General features: G+C 42.3%; 1 protein-coding gene and 1 non-coding gene across 4 annotated transcripts in view; both read right to left on the bottom strand.

Annotated features, from left to right (window-relative positions):
• Nucleotides 1–19,924, bottom strand: part of JARID2 (jumonji and AT-rich interaction domain containing 2) — a 277,505-nt gene that overhangs the window by 198,467 nt on the left and 59,114 nt on the right. The gene's annotated exons all lie outside the window — the stretch shown is intronic.
• On the bottom strand, nt 8,291–8,397 carry LOC116460574 (U6 spliceosomal RNA). The gene has a single exon (XR_004245862.1). It is a non-coding gene; the product is annotated as a U6 spliceosomal RNA (small nuclear RNA).

Below are 19,924 nucleotides of genomic sequence, written 5' to 3'. Positions count from 1 at the left end.
TGATTGTAAGAAAGAAAAGGAAAGAACAAGACACAGCTAATCCTACACAGTTCAGATATGCTTAATGGATAGGGAAGGCAATGCGGGAGAAATGCATTTGGGAAACCAGGCTGTGCCTGTCTGCCTGGCTGGCAAAAGCCCACCACCCACACAGATCTAAGAGGTTTCGTACCACAGAGTGGAAAAGAAAAAACAGCCAGAATGAATGTGTCAGGAAACATACAACCAGGATGTTGTGAGGAAAAGTAACCTACAGTCCTGGTGTTTGCTACCTTAGCATTTGCTAGAATGAGCCTGCTGCTACGACCAAATTGCATACAGTCCAATCTCAAATGAACCAGATAATTCAGAACAGCTTGGAATTTTTCTCTCTGGTTTAAGAGTATGCTGTTATGTTTATATTATGGTTATGCCTAATATTCTGGAATTTGGAATTCAGGGGGAAAGTTTTATTTTGTTTGAAGACATAATTTGGAAATGGTTTAGGAAATCACTACCCCTCTTCTTTATGCTGAAATCTCCCCTACCGCTACCCCCAGGGTTCACCAACTTCTCATACAAAACATAACCCCCAAAATGAGCTGTTGGCTCCCTAATTTGCTGTTTGGCTAAATGACTTAGAGAAGTTTTGAGTCAGCCAGTGGCTTAGTGCAGATATTATTCCCTGACTCCTGGCTAAAAATATGGCCCAGGTATTTGGGTTTAGACAAATCCCTGAAATCTGAGCATTTCTCATGTCATTAAAACTCATTAAATCCTTGCAGGGTAGGTAGATGCTACCAGTATCTCCCACTTTGAAGAAAAGGCATCAGGGAAGAATGTTACTTAAAGCACACACCTAGCCAGTGTGTATACAGTGCTTCCTGTACACAGCCAAAACACACTGGGTGATAAAACATTTCACAGGAACTTGCAAATCAATAATTGGTCCAGAGAGTGATGAATAGTGAATATGGCTTGTGTAGCTAGGACTACAGGAGTGTGTCACCATGCCTGGCGAGTGCCCTCTAACCAAGTCTCAGAATCAGAAGCACAGAAGCCTGTGCACCTTTTCCTCACTCTTATTGCTCCTTGAAAACTAAGCTCCAACAAATGACCCTATGATTCTACATGCCTGTTTGGATATTTGAAATTACAATTATGTGCTTTTCATGCTACCAAACAGGAGCTATGCAGATTTCCCGTTCTCCCATTAACCACTAGACACTAAATCTAATACTTAAAAGAATTCTTCCAGGCCGGGCGCGGTGGCTCACGCCTGTAATTCCAGCACTTTGGGAGGCAGGCGAACAACGATGTCAGGAGTTTGAGGCCAGCCTGGCCAGCGTGGTGAAACCCCGTCTCTACTAAAAATACAAAAAATTAGCTGGGCGTAGTGCTGGGCAGTGTAATCCCAGCTACTCAGGAGGCTAAGGCAGGAGAATTGCTTGAACCCGGGAGACAAAGTTTGCAGTGAGCCAAGATCACACTGCTGCACTCCAACCTGGGCGACAAAGTGAGACTCCATCTCAAAAAAAAAAAAAAGAATTCTTCCAATTATAAAATTAGATTGCTATTCTAACTCACACTCTATTATTGAAGTCTCATACCTTCAAAGAAAGCATTTCTGTTGTTTGTTCTTGTTACATTACTTAGCCACTGACCCAAAGAAGAGTCAAGCAATTGGCTTGTAAATACAAGGAGAAGGTGAAGGAAATCATGTTTTCTAAAGACAAGTTATGAAGTAGATAAACCCCCTGACAGTCACAGTCTTTGGTTCTGAATAGAGAACTTGATTTCACTGCCACCCACATTTAAGAAACAGAGCAGAAGGAATAAAAAGCTACAAATCATTTTTCAAGGCCCAAACAAAAAAGGTTTACAAACTTGTTAAATATTTCCTGGTCAAACATAATTTGAATTGCAGGTTCCCATTAATGAAATATGTGCTGTAATTAATATTCCAAAACACTCATGTTAGTTGATTAGTTCATAGTTAGCCTCAGTTACAGAGTGGACAACTCACAAACAACTATTAATAATTTCATGATTTTTCTTTGTGATGTAAAAAAATGACATTCCCTTCATTCCCTTTATCCCCACAAGAAGGTGTATGATTATACTGATATAATATCAGTATACTGATTATACTGATATATAGTATATCTATCATGGCACAGGGCCAGGTGTTTTGTAATTGATAACACTGAGTAATCAGACTGTTGAATTCTTGCACAGATCTAGTTATTTTCTTCCTAAAATTCTTTTAAGTTCCTGGCATTTTCAATCTGCTCACAACACACTAACCACTGCAAAATACTACTTATAATAATGAAATCATTCATATGATACACTGCCTCGCATCCCCAAATTCGAATGCTAACATTTCATAAAACTCCCAAATAAGATGAGAAAATGTGCCAATATCACAAAATTACTAAAAACTGCAAGTCATATTTCACATGTAAGTTTAACACACACACACAGAGAGAGAGAGAGAGAATATCATATTCTTGCATGGCCATGGCTGAAAATACTATAGATTGGTCTCTAATTTACATATATTGCATATGAAATGAATTAGAGGCCATATGGTTAACTCCACAAATGAAATATAGTAATTATTTCCTGTATTATCCCTTCTGAATAACATCTAATCTAGCTACTAAAGAAGGATTCCTGATTAGATAAGAAAGAAACATTTGGGTCATTAGCTATACAGTTTCATCTTAAGAACTGCATTGTAATGAATACCAGATGAATTTAAAGTACAGTAGGTTTCAAAATAAACTAATCACATTTATGTATGCTTTTGATAATGAACAGTCATCATTTCACCTTCTCTTCAACCCACTGAAACCCCCCGAAGCTACCAATCCACTCTAATTTGTGTAAAGTAGAATCACTGAGTTTCTTAAATATATTTTTCTATTCTCACACTTACATTCTACGAACTACCTAATTAAATGTAAAGTCTTCCTCTTTTCAACTGGTTATGATGGAAAAGAAACAGAGTTAACCTAACTTGAATTACCAGCTTATAACCAATGCCTTACCTGTGTCTTAACTGAATTACTACGTCACCGGAATTGTACAGGACATTAACACTGTAATACATTTTCCATTCCCTTCACAAGCTTCCACAACCACAGTCTCTTCTAGTCAGTTTTTGTTGGATACTGATCCACACAGATCAGAAGCTATTCGGCTCACCACGGTAAATATTTGAAACATACTAATAAAACAATGGAAGAAACCAGCAAGATAAAAGTAACCAGGTTCTACTAATACAGTCTTGTCTACTTAAAATTACTTGTATTTACATAGATACACTCCCTAACAAGGGTATGGCTGAAATATCTCAGTGCTTAGCTCCAGTTCAAATAAGGAAAGAGTCAAGGGGCTGAACTTCTCTGAAATCAAAAGGTAAATGATGCAGTGAAGCAAGAAGCCTTGATGACTGCATCAAATTTGCATAATTTGTTTAAGAAGGACCCACCACTATTTTAATTTACATAATCTGCAACCATTGATTAGGTAGTTTTTCGTCATATAAAGGGCCATCCTCAGGTTAAACTTTTCCTGCTTCTCCCTCAAACACAGATCTCATTTCCTAATTGTGTTCCAGAAACTATGGACAGACCGGATGCAGTGGCTCACGCATGTAAAGGCTGAAGCAGGTGGATCACTTGAGGACAGGAGTTCAAGACCAGCCTGGCCAACATGGTGAAACCCCGTCTCTACTAAAAATACATACACAAAAAAACTGGCAGGGCACAGTGGCACACACTTGTGCTCCCAGCTACTCAGGAGACTGAGGCACAAGAATCGCTTGAACAGGGGAGACAGAGGTTGCAACGAGCTGAGATCACACCACTGGACTCCATCCTGGGCAACTGGCTTGAGGGAGACTGTCTCCAAAAAAAAGAAAAAAGAAACACAGAAATTCCGTGTCACTGGGACACAAAATGGCCACTGCAGAACCACAGAGAGGAACAAGTTACAAAAGATATGCTGACTGTCAGAGTAACTCTTTTAAAATTATTGTTCAAGGCAGCACAGCTTCCCATTGGCCCACCAACTTCAAACCTTGCCATGTTTCAAGACAGAATGAAAGATCTGTGCTCGTCTAATGAACCTCTTTGATAACTTATAGCATTCCAAGCATGTTATACACATATGAGAGACAGACAGCATCCTCTCTCCCCGCAAGAAAGTGAATAAGCCATAAAAGCTAGCCATCCTACTTACTTTCTCTGTAACTACAAAAGACCCAATTTTATTTTTCATCTGCTACCCTAGAAAACTGATTGGACTGAATGTCTAGGCTGCTTCCTTATGTCCTTTTAATAAAGCCAGCCACAGTAAAGAAAACAGAAATTAGCGGGAAGTGCAGAGCTCTTTGCCACTGGGATTCACAGCAGCCTTTGGACAAGCCATTATGGTTGTCTGGCTCCAGCCCTCTTCCCAATAACCACCACCCCCTTTCTCGCCTACCCCACACCACCCTCCAAGATCAAAAGCAGCACTTACTGTTTATAACATCCTGAGCAATCCGGGAATCTCAAGAGGCTTTTGTTGCCTTTCCCACCCCTCATTGTTTCTGCTCCAAAAACTGTTTTTTAATGAGACAAGCCAGTCCTGAAACAGTCACACCAGTGAATCCGGCCTGCCTCAAATGACAATCCTCTAAGATGCCTTGTAAGGAAAGGGGAGGGGGGTGCCTCCAGTGAATGTCGGAACAAGAGCGTGTGGTTCCCAGCCTGCTCACTCCCAGCAACTGCACAGTTGTGGGGCTGCAAAGGCAGCTCTTCTCCAGGTGGTAGCAACCACCACCACCAAAGCATAAACAAAAAACAACAAAAATCTGGAAGTTCTTGCTGGACATGGAAACCATTCTAGGTAAACGAAAACAAAGACCTGCCTGTTTCATGTAGACAACTATGTGCCTCATCCCCCTGCACCTCACTGCTGTCTCCCTGTCCTTCTCCAATTGCCTGCATCTAATATGCTGGCTGGATCCTCGTGTCCTCCAGCTGGGCCTTGGAGTTCAGCTTTCTCTTTGAAGTTTGAATACAAATGGAGAAGTCCTATTTGTTTAATCTTTTTTTTTTTTTTTTTTGGAAACGGAGTTTTGCTCTTGTAACCCAGGCTGGAGTGCGGTGGCGGGATCTCGACTCACTGCAACCTCCGCCTCCAGGTTGCAAGTGATTCTCCTGCCTCAGCCTCCCCAGTAGCTGGGATTACAGGCATGCACCACCACGCTTTAATCATTCTTATTCTCACAGCTGGTAATATTCACTACTCTGGAGCAAACTCAAAACCTAGCACCTTCAGTGAACCCCAGCACCAAGGCAAACAGACTAGCCTCTACCTCCCTGTCCGTCCTCACCTCATCTGCTGGAACTTGCAGGCACTGCTGGCCAGCAACAAACAGCAGAAGAGGGGACACCTAAATACACCAGTTTTGTGGGAGCAGGTCTGGTATTAAAGAAACAAACCCTGGAGGGATCGGCTCTCCACACACCAGCTGTGTGCAATGCCACCCAAGGGTGCGTCCACCCTGAAGATGAAGGGTGTGGAGCTAAAACAAACAGCAACGCAGCCATGGCATTTTCTGAGATTCAAAATCCTCAACAAAAGAAACTCCAACTAAAACCCAAAAAAGATACTTCAGAACCAGCACCTCTGAGACGCAAGAGGGTACCTTCTGGCAGTGGATTATGGACCCATCAGTTACACGGCAAGCATTCAGGTACCTTTGGGGAAAACTCACCTTTACTGATGAAGTTCAACCTCACTTTAAGTTCAAGAGGCAAGACTCCAGGTTTACTGAAGTAAAAGGTAAAAATTTCCTAGGGAGTTTTGGGGGGAAATTACTCTTACCACAATGTCGGTTGAATACCCCAGATTTCAAGCAAAACTGTATTTCTACCTGCAAACCTATGCATCACCTTTAAATGACTCTCAGTTACACGAAACCATAACCATAACCACCTCGGGAAATCAAACTATTATCCTAAATGAGACTTGCATTTTCCTGCAAAACAGAAAAAACTGACATGTTAATACTGTCTGTTGTGTTTCAGATCGATTATTTTTCAACTCATCCTCAGAGCTATTTCCTACCCCTTTCTCAAGGGGATTTCACAGAGGGACAGGAAGAAATTATTTCTGATGAAAAAAATTCTACTGCTAAATAGATAAAATCAAATTAAGTACATGCAACAAAGTACCATTTCTAATTATAAATAACTGATGGGACAAGAAGCACAAAATCACAACCCATTATACTCAAGACTGTCTACAAGAGATTCATTCTAGACCAAACATACACTCACTGAAACCCCACAGCAACTCTATACCAAAGGTACTATTATCCCCATTTTACACAAGCAACTTGAAGCACAGGCTGGCTAAATGACTTGCCCAAGGTCATTCCACAGAGAAAGCTGAGATTCAAACCTAGGGTGTCTGGCCGTAGTCATCCTATTAACCAAATCATACTGCTTTCAAATCTGTGTTAAAAACAATAGCTGTGGGCCAGGTGCGGTGGCTCACGCCTGTAATCGCAGCACTGCAGGAGGCCGAAGCAGAAGGATCATCTGAGGTCAGGGGTTCAAGACCAGCTGGCCAACATGGTGAAACCCCGTCTCTACTAAAAATATAAAACTTAGCTGGGCATGGTGATGGGTGCCTGTAATCCCAGCAATCTGGGAGGCGGAGGTTGCAGTGAGCCGGGATCACACCACTGCACTCCTGCCTGGGTGACAGAGCGAGACTCCGTCTCAAAAAAAATAGCAAGAACAGTCCAAAATGTCTTCACTTCTAACCAGCACAAGCATAAGGACTACTGTCCTCAGCAACAAACCTCACAATGATTAAAGACATAATCTTCATTACGAAATACACCTAACTGGCCACCTCTGTAGGGTAGCAACTAAATCTGAGAGAGAAGCATAGAATCTGGCCGGGTATGGTGGCTCACGTCTGTAATCTCAACACTTTGGGTGGCCGAGGTGGGCAGACAGACCACTTGAGTTCAGGAGTTCACAAAACCCTGTCTCTACTAAAAATACGTGTGCCTGTAGTCCCAGCTACAAGGGAGGCTGAGGCAGGAGAATCGCTTGAACCCGGGAGGCAGATGGAAGTTGCAGTGAGCAGGGATTGTGCCACTGCACTGCAGCCTTGGCAAGAGTGAGACTACATGTCAAAAAAAAACCCATAGAATCTGTATTTCACATATGTTTTCAAGCCAGCAGACCCCACTCCAGTGGTACTTTTCGTATTAGTTGAGAAAATACTGAAGATAACATTTGTGGGATAAAAAAAAAAAAAAGGAAGCAGGACCCGTGTAAACTGTGTTCTTTCTAATCTTGGTTCCAGCTTATGACCTCAGTCACTGGGGAATCAATCTGAAGACAAAGAATTTGGAAGTCATCACTTACTTCTTTCATAAATTTGGGAGCCCTAAGAAACTCATGTCTGAAATCACTAATGAACGTACTAAACGTATAGACGGCACACTGGGCCCAGTTAGCACATACTACAGGACTTGCTTGCTTCATTAACGCACTTTCCCATTTCTGCTAACAATTTTAACAGAACTCTCAAGTTGAAAAAACATAAGACAGAACTGTGCGAAACACCACTCATTTATTTTGGTAACTTTAGGACAACCACAACTTCTGGGGATTTGCAGCCTAAAAAGTGACTTGAAGCAGCTGAAGATATTTCACTTTTTTGACCGTATCTCATCTCAATTATTCAGGTATTCCAGTCACACTCTAGATACGTGACTACTTCTAAATATGTAAGTTTTCTGTGTTAAAATGGCAGACTGAGCTATGGTTTACTGACTGCACTATGATTCCCACAGCAAAGATCAAAGCTATATGAGAGAGACTGGAGTTCTCCAAGACAAGGCAACAGGTCACATAAATCTTGGAAAGCCAGCTGGTATAGATGGGCATCAACCTTGCCAATTCATCCATCATGGGTTCAAAGAGCATTCTAAAGGGACATCTCTCATCCTCCCTAGTCCTGTAGATTGCCTACTACCTGGCATCTGAAGGAAGCTGTTTGAAATAAAAACATGTCTAAACTCTTCTTTCTGGCAGAATCAATTCACTTATACACATTGAGAATTTTTGGACAAGCACGTTGCTCTTCTATTTCCTTTTGTTCTTAGGTATTATTTATTATGTACAAATTATTTCTAAGGCAAAATACTATTCAAAACATATTGCTGAGGATGCAATATTCTTTGATGTTAGAAACTGCATAATCCAAACCTGATTTTCCAATACATAAAAATATGGAATGCTTCACAAATTTCCGTGTCATACTTGCATATGGGCCATGCTAATCTTCTCTGTATCGTTCCAATTTTAGTATACGTACTGCTGAAAGGATCACTCTTCTGTTTCTTCTGAAAGGCTTTTCTATAATGGCAACCCCGACTAAACACACCAGGCTAAGTAGGTGCATATTTTTTGGTTTTACTGAAGTAGTCGGGAAACCAACAGTAATAAAGGCAATTTATAATAATTCACTAATTATTGCTGCCCATTCATTTCACAGTCCCCAAACCTTCCCTAACCTACAGGGTCGGCCTCTGGCATCTATGTGCCATGGATTGTCTGTGACACTGTTCCAATCCAAGTTTCCTCTCTCCTCTCATTTAAGAGGCCTCAACTGTATCTCCAGGATTCTATCCACTTCTATACACAAGCACCAAACTGATTAAACTACGTCTAACGTATGATTTATAACTAGCTCCCAATGTCATTTATTAAAACTAAACCCTGCCTATAAGAACTGTAACACCACAAATCATAATTTAGATGACAGCAAATTTCAAAATGCTATTTACTTATTATTCATTATTTTAACAAATACTGAAGTACCACATGCCAGGCACCATTCCAGGTGCTTGAGGTAAATTTATGAGCAGGAAGATTCACCTCAAGAACAAAAAGATTCTTGCTCTTCATTTTTTTAAATTATTGTTATTACTTTATATTCTAGCAGAGAAAACCAAAACCACACAAATAACAAATAAGGTATCTGAAGTAGTGACAAATGTTATAAATAAATGGGTAATTTGACAGAATCACAGCAGCAGAGCACAGGAGTGGGGGAAACAGGAGCCACAGCAACCTGCAGAGTGGATGAAGATTAATTTGAATACAGCCTCTGCCATCCACTACCTGAGCTTAACCTTAAGCCCATCCCCTTGACTTATCTATGAACAGCAGCACTGTTCATGGCTACCCAGAATTAGAAGGACTCAACATCAGGACACCTTGGGCCTTGGGTCCAGATGCAGTATTTTCTCCCCAAATGAAGAGATAAAAACAAAAGCAGCACCTCCATGAGGGCTTCTGGACAGCCATGGGCCAGCAGAAGGTATAAAGATATTTGGGGAGAGACAGGCCAAAGATAATTACCAATGTCTACTCTCCTAGGCCCAGGGCAGGGATCATCTGCACCTAGGAGAAGAGGCTTAGATGACAAATGTATTCTCCCATAGTGAGAAGAAATTCATTTTCTATAATTGGTGCTTAAAATGCAGATAACTCCACAAGTTTCTGCACATCAGCCAGAGAGTGTTTCCACCAAGACTTCCTGTTCTTTTCCAGATTTGCAAGTCAAAACACTAATGCCACAAGAAAAATACACCATTTCTCAATCTGTACGGCATGCTGCAAATTCCACAGTGCTCTCAAGGACAGCACGCTGCCGCGGCACCAACACCCTGCCTGCTTAGATGTGAACAGCAACCCTGGCTCAGCTCAGTGTTGGCAGCAGACTTCCCAGAAAAGCTGGCACTCTTCAAAATGGGAAGTCACCAATGAAGAGGCACAAATGCAAGACCCTGTCTGTACTGCTTGTGCAGTACCTCCTAGGGCTTGGGGAGCTGGGACATGTAGTGACTATAAACCCAGGCTACCCTACCCCAACCTCCAAACACTGGTTCTCAGCCACAGCGCTTTCTTCATACAACTAAAAATGAGATGTTACAGTGTACACACAGGCAATAGAATGGGACTTTCTCATCCATGAAAACTGAGATTTTCCTGTTTCCTTGGGGTACCATGGCTCCTTGCTATTCTAAGTCAACATATTCTCCCTAACCATCAAAAGGAGATCAGGAAGCAGAGGACAGGTGTCCACTGCCTAACTCTGTAATGTACAAAAAAGCTCCGACGGCAATCCATTAACAGCACTGAATTCTTTTCCAAGAAGATTGTTTAAAAACAAGCAACATAAACAGAAAACTCCCACAGACTTTATGGAAGGCACTATTCTCAAACTGGAGGCTGCAGCTCGGTTTGTGGGAAAGATGCTGAACCGAGAGAACTCTAGTGTTTCGTCGGAACAACAAGGCTTGGGTCTGTCAGTATATTTGCTTGTTTTGTCCCCTAGTGGGGTGATGAGGGGTAAAGGTAAGGGCAGAATCTGGCTGGATCATCTCTCAGTTACTAGGTTCTTTCAGTGTGTGTGAAAGATAAGGTTGCTTTAATGCCCACTTGAGAAAAAGACTACAGGGAATAATAACGAAAGGACCGGGCCAGGCTTACAGGGAAAAAAAGAAACACAGACAATGAGCGAGTCACAGGAAGAACACAGACAGAAAGAGAGGAGACTACTGATCCATAACAGGAAGGAACAAACCATACACACAGCCTGGATGAATCTCAAAGCAAAGTGAAGGGATGTAGACACAAAAGTGCTTCCATCTATATGGCATTTACAACAGGCCACCCTAATCTACAGTGCAAGAAAGGTCGGCATTGGCATGGGGGCACAGGACAGGAGCACAAGGGAGCTTTCTCGGGTGACGGGAGGTGCATATACTGGTGGGATAGTAATACCCAGATGCGTGCAGTTGTCGTAAGTTATCACAGTGTACACCTGAAATGGCTGCATGTGTAAATTTTACTTCAGTAAGATTTGTTTTTTTAAAAATCCAAACTGAGGCCGGGCATGGTGGCTCACGCCTGTCATCTCAGCACTTTGGGAGGCCGAGGCTGGTGGATCACGAGGTCAGGAGTTCGAGCCCAGCCTGGCCAAGATAGTGAAACCCTGTCTCTACTAAAAATACAAAAATTAGCCAGACGTGGTAGCGGACACCTGTAATCCCAGCTAATCAGGAGGCTGAGGAAGGGAACTGCTTGAACCTGGGAGGTAAAGGCTGCAATGAGCCAAGATCGCGCCACTGCACTCCAGCCTGGGTGACAGGGCAAGACTCCGTCTCAAAATCAAAACTGACTTAGAAGGTTTTTGTTTTTGTTTTTTAAATCTAGAACAGTAGGGGTGCGTATGTAGAATGAGCTATGACAATTTTTTAGGTTAAATTGATTTCTCTAGAAAGTGGCCATCCAAATAAAATAAAAGTTAATACCAAAAGCCACACCTCTGGCAATATAATCCAGGGACCTGGTCCAAATGTGGAAAATTTCCCCAAGTTTCATGTGGTTAAAAGTGACTTATTAAAGAATATTTTACAATACAAACTCCCTTTTGGGGCTTAGGGTATTAAGAGGAAAAAAATTTTTAAGGAAAATATTAAAAGAAAAAAAAAACAGTTACCTTTTTTGCAAGCCGAATCAGAGTGCCATCTGTGGCTTGTGTTTAGGAATTTGCTTTTGTGCTGCGCAGAAAGGCAGACCGAATACTCACCTATGGGGGAGAAAAAGCTTGCTCACAAGTCTTCAGACTTTTTCTTTTTCTTTCTTTCTTGAGACGGAGTTTCGCTCTTGTTGCCCAGGCTCCTGGAGTACAATGGCGCGATCTCGGCCCACCACAAACTCCGCCTCCCAGGTTCAAGCGATTCTCCTGCCTCAGCCTTCCCATGTAGCTGGAATTATAGGCATGCACCACTATGCCTGGCTAATTTTGTATTTTCATTAGAGATGGGGTTTCTCCATGTTGGTCAGGCTAGTCTCGAACTCTCAACCTCAGGTAATCAGCCTGCCTTGGCCTCCCAAAGTTTTGGGATTACAGGCATGAGCCACCGTGCCCAGCCTCTTCAGACCTTCTATAATGTAAAAGTGTACCAGAGAGACTCACCATGCTCATGACTGGTACAAGGTGGTGTGAGGCTGGTGATGGGCACTGCCAGGGGTTACTGGATTAGGAGCAAGGGTGATATGAATCCTCTAAGATTCCAACTCCTACTGTCACAAGCCCCACTGATGTGCCACGCGGAAGGGTCTCTGAGACCAACAGCTTATTATAGAATTATTATAGCAACTATCTCACTGCAAACGTGCCATGTTAGCCCTGGAACTAAAATACCCGCATCCCAAAGGATGTGAAGTCCTCACATTCACTCTATGAGGGTTCCCATTCCCACAAAGGGAGTGGCCAGGCAGCCGTGAGAAGACAACTCAGAGTGAACAGGGCACTGAAAATTAGAATGAATTCCCAGAGTTGGAATCAGCCACCTCCAGCCCACAAACCAAAGTCAGCTCGGTTTCTGGCATGAAATTATTTACAAGTCATCCTGGCAGGAGTCACATCCAAGATTTATTTTAAGACAATAATCTTGGTCTAAATCTCAACTTCCAGAACTGGGCCACCAAAGAGCCAAGGGGGGATGGGAATTCTGGAGATTGAAATCCCATCTCCTGGAAGATCTCAGAACACTTAGGCCCATCCCATCTCTGCACCTGCAGATGCTTACGTACAAGGGCATCCCCTTCCCTCCAGAACTACCCAGCAAGAAATCCAGAGGGGAGCATGACCCAGAAACAGGGGAGAAGAGGGGAGGCCAAGGCATTCATAGCCTAGCTTGTGCCATTTTAAGAATCCCTACAGTAGAATTCAGGGCCATCCTTGTTTAATTCAGCTCGCATTTTCCTATGTAAATCACTATTTCTGTTATGGTTGGAGTAATGTGGGAGAGGGTGATCTATTAATGCTATCTACAAATGGTAGGTTCAACAGACCAGTTCCACTGTGACTAGTCATTTGTAAAGAATACTGATTTTCTTAATTTCATTCCACAAAGAGGCTATGGCAGGAAGCATCATTTTTTCTACTGTTTTTCTTCTGCAGGATTTTGATAAAAACTAATATTCATGTATTTTTACATAAATCACATGCTTGTTTTGCTCTAACCAGTAGCAGGAGGCAAAGGCATGTGTGCGGCACCTCTGGAAATTAAATTACCTATCTGGAATTCATCTGTTTCACCAGAGACACCCAGCCCCAGCCCATCCAGCCAACCTGGGAAAGCCTCCCTGGCCTTAATCTCATTAAGAGTCCAAAATCCACAGCCTTAAAGCAACAAAGCCATCTGTTTTCCCGCTGCTTCCCTGACTTTCTTCTTCGGAAGAGGAAGCTTTTTAGGTACGATTTTTTTTGTTTATTACAGAGTAATACACGTTTCCTGGAGAAAATATAGATAAGCCTTATCTCCTGAGCATTCATCCCTCTTCCTAAACTCCTCCATGCCACTTCTCACCTCTGGGCCTTCCACTTTCACTTTGGAACACACTGCTGGCCAATCCCATCTTCACCTGGCTAATCCCCATCCTTCAAGTCTTCTTTCATCCCTCAGTGTGGATTAGTTGCCCCTCCCACCTGTGCCTACACCACCACTTCATTTGTCAAAGCATACATATATATATATACACACACACACACACACACACACACACACGTGTTTATATATGTATGCTTTATATATTATATGTATGCATATTTACTAAATTTTCCAAGATAAAACAAAAAAATTAAACTGTAAATACTGTTTTCTCACTTGCTTTTTTCACTTACTTTGTCAGTCAACATTCTTGCTACCATTTCATTTTAATGACTGCACGGAACAGATGTTCCATAATTTAACCAATCCCCTACTGGTTTCCATTTTTCACTGGGATACATAGTAAAATACTTACTACACATCCTTGTGGCCAAATTCCTAGAAGCAGAGTGGCTGAGTGAAATGGATGCAAAATATCATACTACTTATAGTGCATACTAGATGCTCAAAACATGGGATGTCAATTTTTAAAGATACTAACACAGTCTCCACATAGAGAATAATGACGCACCTGAAACCTTCATAAAAGAAATGACTGAGGGAACACAGGATTTTTAAGCACAAAGAAGATGAACAATGAGTCTGCTGGATGAGAAATAATGTTTAGTTCCTTCCGAGGTCAAAAATGGAACACGTTGAAAGAAATGGAAAGAGGTATTCTGTTAAATTCAAGAGAATGGAATTTTCCCAGAGATATCCAACATCAATCTTGCAGCTACTTAAACTATTCAGGCTGAGACAGGAAGTAATCCTGACAGGGGAAAGATATTGGGCCAGCTTCACAGGAAGGGCAGTCAGTCAACCAAAAAGGTCACTCATGTTCAACTACTACGATTTCCACCCTGCAGGGGACTTCCCCACTGCACTCTTTCAAATTAAACTTGAGAAAAGCCATGATTAAACTTTCCTATATTAGCCTAACTATTATCCAAGCACATAGCCTATTTACTGTTCACAAAATATAAGAAAACAAATTTCACCAATAAGAAAAGTCATGGTGGATCAAACTGTAGATTCCATTAGTGACCATGGTACAGTAACGTGTTTTTACAATTCCTGTCTTTTCAAAGTAGGGAGAGTCTGTCTTATCCTCACATCTTTTGGCTCTCACAGTAACAAATATATAATAAGATAATAAGAGCAGATGAGGCTAATGACCACATTTGCTGTAATTACCTAATCTCGTTGTTTTTAAGGAAGGAAGGTATTCAGTAGATCAACTGTCACTATTTAACCACAGGGGAGAAAACAGGACTCTCTCTTTCTGGATTTCTATCAATGTTTATATGCAAGATTTTAAAGGGAAGTAAGGGAATGAAGAAAGCATTACATTTAGGCTTCAGTGAAAAGCCATTATCTTTAGAGAGGCTGAGTTGAGGGAAATGACAAACAGCAGGAACATCCAGTTCTTGGTGACAATAAATGAGGCTCCAGATCCAGATGGCCTTTGAATCTGGCCCCTCTGGCTTCTATTTCCACACAGAATCACTTTCAAATCGCCCACCTTCTAAAAGTTCATTTATAAACCTGCAGTTTAAAACCTAGAATGCACTCCATCATAGAAATGATATTTAACATGGCACTTGTTCCAAACCAGCACAAAGGAATTAAACAAAATTCACTAGTATAATAATGAGTAAAGAGTTAAAGGATTAAGGAAGAGGACTAGAAGCTGCTAAGGGGTGAGGGTATTCCCTGCACCTTTCAGAAAACCAGAAAAATTTAAGGAGGAAGAACCGTTACCAGCCATTCTGTGCATCAAGATTAGAATGGAAACTCGAAAGTTTTGAGCAGAACAAAACCATGTCAGGGTCTATAGCTTATCAAGTGCTTGTTTTAGTTGACACCTGACTGGCTCCTGAGAAAATAATTATGTTTTAAGCTACGCTGGCTAGGAGTCTGAATTTCTTGGACCGATGAATTATGCATGATAATGAACTCTGCAAATTAGGTGAAAATAGGCTCTGCTGTCCTAGCAAATTTGGGCAATGAACATATTTCTCATGAGCTCCTAGTAATAAATCTGAAATTAAACTAATCACATAATTAAAGGGAGAACCTAGTAGCTGAAGTACAGAAACATACAAAATTTCTCCCCACAAACTACAAAGTTTTCAATAGAGGTATGTCATCAGAAAAGAAAAATACTAAAAATGAGGCAGCTAAATCACATTTTCTGGTGGGGGAGAAGAACCACAACCCCATCCCGAAAACAAAGATCCAAGGAATTTTAAAGTTTGAATGTAAACATTAATTGCAATATACTAAAAACAAAACAAAACTGGGATCACGCCTGTAATCCCAGAACTTTGGGAGTCACAGGCAGGAAGATCACCTGATGTTGTCTGAGACCAGCCTAGGCAACATGGCAAAACCCCATCTCTACAAAAAATACAAAACTTAGCCGAAAATGGTACCACATGCCTGTGATCCCAGCTCCTAGGGAGGGTGAGGCAGGAGAAGCACCTGAATCCGGGGGCCAGAGGCTGCAGTGAGTGCCACTGCACTCCAGTCTGGGCGACAGAAAAAAATGTTTTCTTCTTCTTTGAGACAGAGTCTCATGCTGTAGCCCAGACTGGAGTGCAGTGGAACTATCTTGGCTCACTGCAACCTCCGCCTCCCGGGTTCAGGCGATTCTCCTGCCTCAGCCTCCCGAGCAGCTGGGACTACAGGCGCCTGCCACCACGCCCAGCTAATTGTTTGTGTACCTTTAGTAGGGACGGGGTTTAACTGTGTTGGCCAGGTTGGTCTCGAACTCCTGACCTTGTGATCCACCTACCTCGGCCTCCCAAAGTGCTGGGATTACAGGCATGAGCCACCACGCCCAGCCTAAATTTTTTTAACGTTAAAAAATATATATAATTTTTATGAATATAATTGATTATATATAATAATATAATTAATATAATATATATATTAACTTCAAAGTACATGGGTAAGGTCAGGAAAAAAAATAAGCTGCCTATTTCCCCACCTTCCATTTTCCTTCACTCCACTTGCCCTTGTGTTTTTATTCCTAGGTTTTAACAAAAGTCAAAAAAAATTTTTCAAGTACCTAAAAATTAAGTTTAAGGAAGAGGATATTTTTCCCCTTTCCCCAGAATGTGGACTAAATAAACAGTATGATCCTTATGAAATGTGACCATGTTGGGCCGGGCGCGGTGGCTCATGCCTGTAATCCCAGTACTTTGGGAGGCCGAGGCAGGTAGATCACCTGAGGTCAGGAGTTCAAGACCAGCCTGGCCAACATGGTGAGACCCTGTATCTACTAAAAATACAAAAATTAGCTGGGCACGGTGGCAGGCGCTTGTAATCCCAGCTACTCGGGAGGCTGAGGCAGGAGAATAGCTTGAACCCGGGAGGCGAAGGTTGCAGGGAGCCGAGATCATGCCATTGCACTCCAGCCTGGGCAGCAAGAGCAAAACTCCATCTCAAAAAAAAAAAAAAAAGAAAGAAATATGACTATGTTGTTAATGAGAAAAGAGGCTGGCTGGCTCACTGCTAGGGGGAAGGAATTCTTGAGTTTTTGTTCTTTCTACTGCTGCGGATAATTAACTCGACACCAAAGGAGATTGTCCCCCTCAAATCTTAACAACCTGTGAAGCACTTAAGAGCGTCTGCCACTTGTGATCTCAAAGTACGAAAAGTTGAAGTTACTTGCCAACAGAAACCTGGGAAAACTGTAAGCCTCGAGGATTACTGGTAGAGCTTCTAAAAATCTGACGTTTAGAAAGATAGATTTGGTCCCACAAATGGGCCACCAGAAATGGAACTGGAATTTGTCTCTGCATTTTAAAAACTGTAACCAAAACCACAGATGAATAGTAGAAAATTCTTTCCTTACAAAAGTTCAGAATAATGTATTAACGGGTAAGATAATGCATATAACACAAATACCTAAAGATGCAGTGAACTCCCTTGTAAATTCACAATACACTGTCCAAGGAATTCACAGGACTTTATTTAAACAGTTAATACATAATATATCTCTCACACACAGAATGTTAACAGTTAGATATTGGAGAAGTGCTCCAAAGAGACGGCGATGGGGAGGAATCAAGGCAAGAACCCCGAAGACCCCTTGAACTCCAGTTATTTTCAGTCAACAATGGTGTCTGCTTCTACCAAGTACCCAGTGACGAGGCTGTGGTTAGGGGAAAATGAGGTGATTTACTCACACATCAGAACCACATTCTAGCTTGAACCTAAACTCATCCACAAATGCAAACAAGAAGAGAAAGAAACACAGCACTAAAGAATGAAACCAATTTTAACTCTAAGCTAAGCTATCTTGTAGGACAAGAGGAGGAGGATGAAGAATGAAATTTAGCGTGGCTAAACTGGAAACAACCAAAGGCATTCAGCTGCTCAGGAGGCTTTTCCCCTCTCCAAAGTGGAGTGACAGAATTAGCCAGTGCCAGCACTCTCCCTGCACCCTTTTCTCCTGGGGTAGGCCCACAGCGGAGCTGCTCTCTGAGGAAGAAATCCCGCATTACGCTACATAAAGGAGGGACAGTGTGCAGGATGACCAGCCAACATCAATCTTCAATGGCCATTTCTTAAAATCCTTCTTCACGTTTTCTTCAACAATACTAGCTACATGGCCAACATTTAAAAGATGGAAGGCCTTTGACAACTTCCTCAAGCCCAGGCTCATTAACCAGCTGGAAACTGTAGGCAAGAAACCCTGTCCAACCAAAAAAACCCAGACTACCCCTCCTGCCAATCAGTGATAAGAGAAAACTTGGTTGTGGTGACCCCAAAACAGGTGTTAAATGTTCCATCACAACTGGTTGTAAAAAGCAGTCAGCTGAAAGGAAAGGGCCAATAAAGACAGCGAAACACATGCTGGAAACAGCTGCTCCACCCCTCCCTGCACCTCACCAAGCAGACAAGATGCACCACCGCAACCCTGCAACCTGATCGTGCCCCCTGCCAGCACTGGATACATCCATAGACTCCCAGGAAAAACAGAAAATGCTCATAATCTAAGAAAGCAAGATACTAAGTAAATTGGCCAGAGCTACTGCATTCTCTCTGGATGCAGGGCAGAAATCCTTAAGAGTCACAGAGCAGCCTACGGGTGGATTTTAAAGCCTACAAGGAAACGTTCAATAAATATTTGTTGATTGATTTTTTTAAAGAGATGATTGAAGGGTTACAGGGGGAAAGGCCAAGCTACAAAGGTCAAAAGTAAAGCATCACTCATCTAGACATGGGAGTCTGTGAAGGGCCTTCTGATGATTGCCTAGCTGCTTCAGAGAAGGACTGTAACCATGAGCTGGCTGCTCTCTGGTGTCTGCAACTTGGACGGACTGGGAGAGGCGGCCTGGAGGCTTGGAATCCTCTGGCTTTAGAGTCCTCTAAAAAAAGTGAATAAATTATTACCTCTCCAGATTTTACCAAAAAGTGCATGTTTAACTACCCAAGTTACAGTGGGGGGGAGGGGGGATCAGCAAATTATGTCCATTCTCTACCACCAGCTCCAGGAAGGAGGAAAAGGAGCAAAAGGAGGCTGGGACAACTGAGGCTGCGCAGCGAGATGGGCAGCTGATCTTGAGGCTCCTGAGCCCTGAGCCCTCCCTCAGCTGGTTATCAAGGCTGGTTATTAGGGGAAGTAACCACTATCACCTGCACTTACTCTAGGACTGTTTACAGCAGTTGACATTTATTACCTCCTCTAATCCCCACAGCAACCCAGACCAAGGCTGAGACTGTGATTATCTCTCAGCTGAAGAAACGGAGGCCCAGAGAACATAAGCAACGTGCCTGGAGTCACACAGCTTAAAGGAATTATCACTGCTGTTGAGGTCTCAACCCAGTGCTCTCAACCAACTAAATTATGCCCTGGGTTTAATGCTGGTTTCAAGATTACCTATTATTAAACTTGCAGCCAGGATTCGCCCAGGTGAACTAAAAAGAAGGCACCTTACACTAATAATACAAACAGTAACCTCTGCACCTGAAATACCATTGTCAAATTGTTGACAACTTCTATTTCCTTGTTCAATAAGCTTGCTTTATTCAATGGTGGCTGAGTTTGGGTTTTTTCCTTAGGAGCGAAATGTTGAGGTCAGTATTCAAAGCATCCCCAAACTGTTTTCATCACATGTTGAAATAATAACAAAGGAGGGGCAACTCTTCTCACATTGGGTATTATTTGGCTGGGCAAAGAGGTGAGAAGCATATTAAATAGTGCTTCCAATAAATGTATAGAAAGCCTACAAACAAAAATGTTGGAGTTTAAAGAATCAAGCCCTAAGGCTTAAAAAGCACCCCCAAAGAGGGAAGGCCAGGAGTTAAGTGACTTTGCATGTGATGCAATGAGCCTCTGGCCAGCCACACTGCCCGTCCAGGATTACTGCCCATAGCCTTGCTACTCAAGGC

Source organism: Hylobates moloch, unplaced genomic scaffold, assembly GCF_009828535.3.
Source record: "Hylobates moloch isolate HMO894 unplaced genomic scaffold, HMol_V3 SCAFFOLD_20, whole genome shotgun sequence".
NCBI classification, from domain to species: domain Eukaryota; kingdom Metazoa; phylum Chordata; class Mammalia; order Primates; family Hylobatidae; genus Hylobates; species Hylobates moloch.
This window is presented reverse-complemented; position numbering and strand designations above follow the sequence as displayed.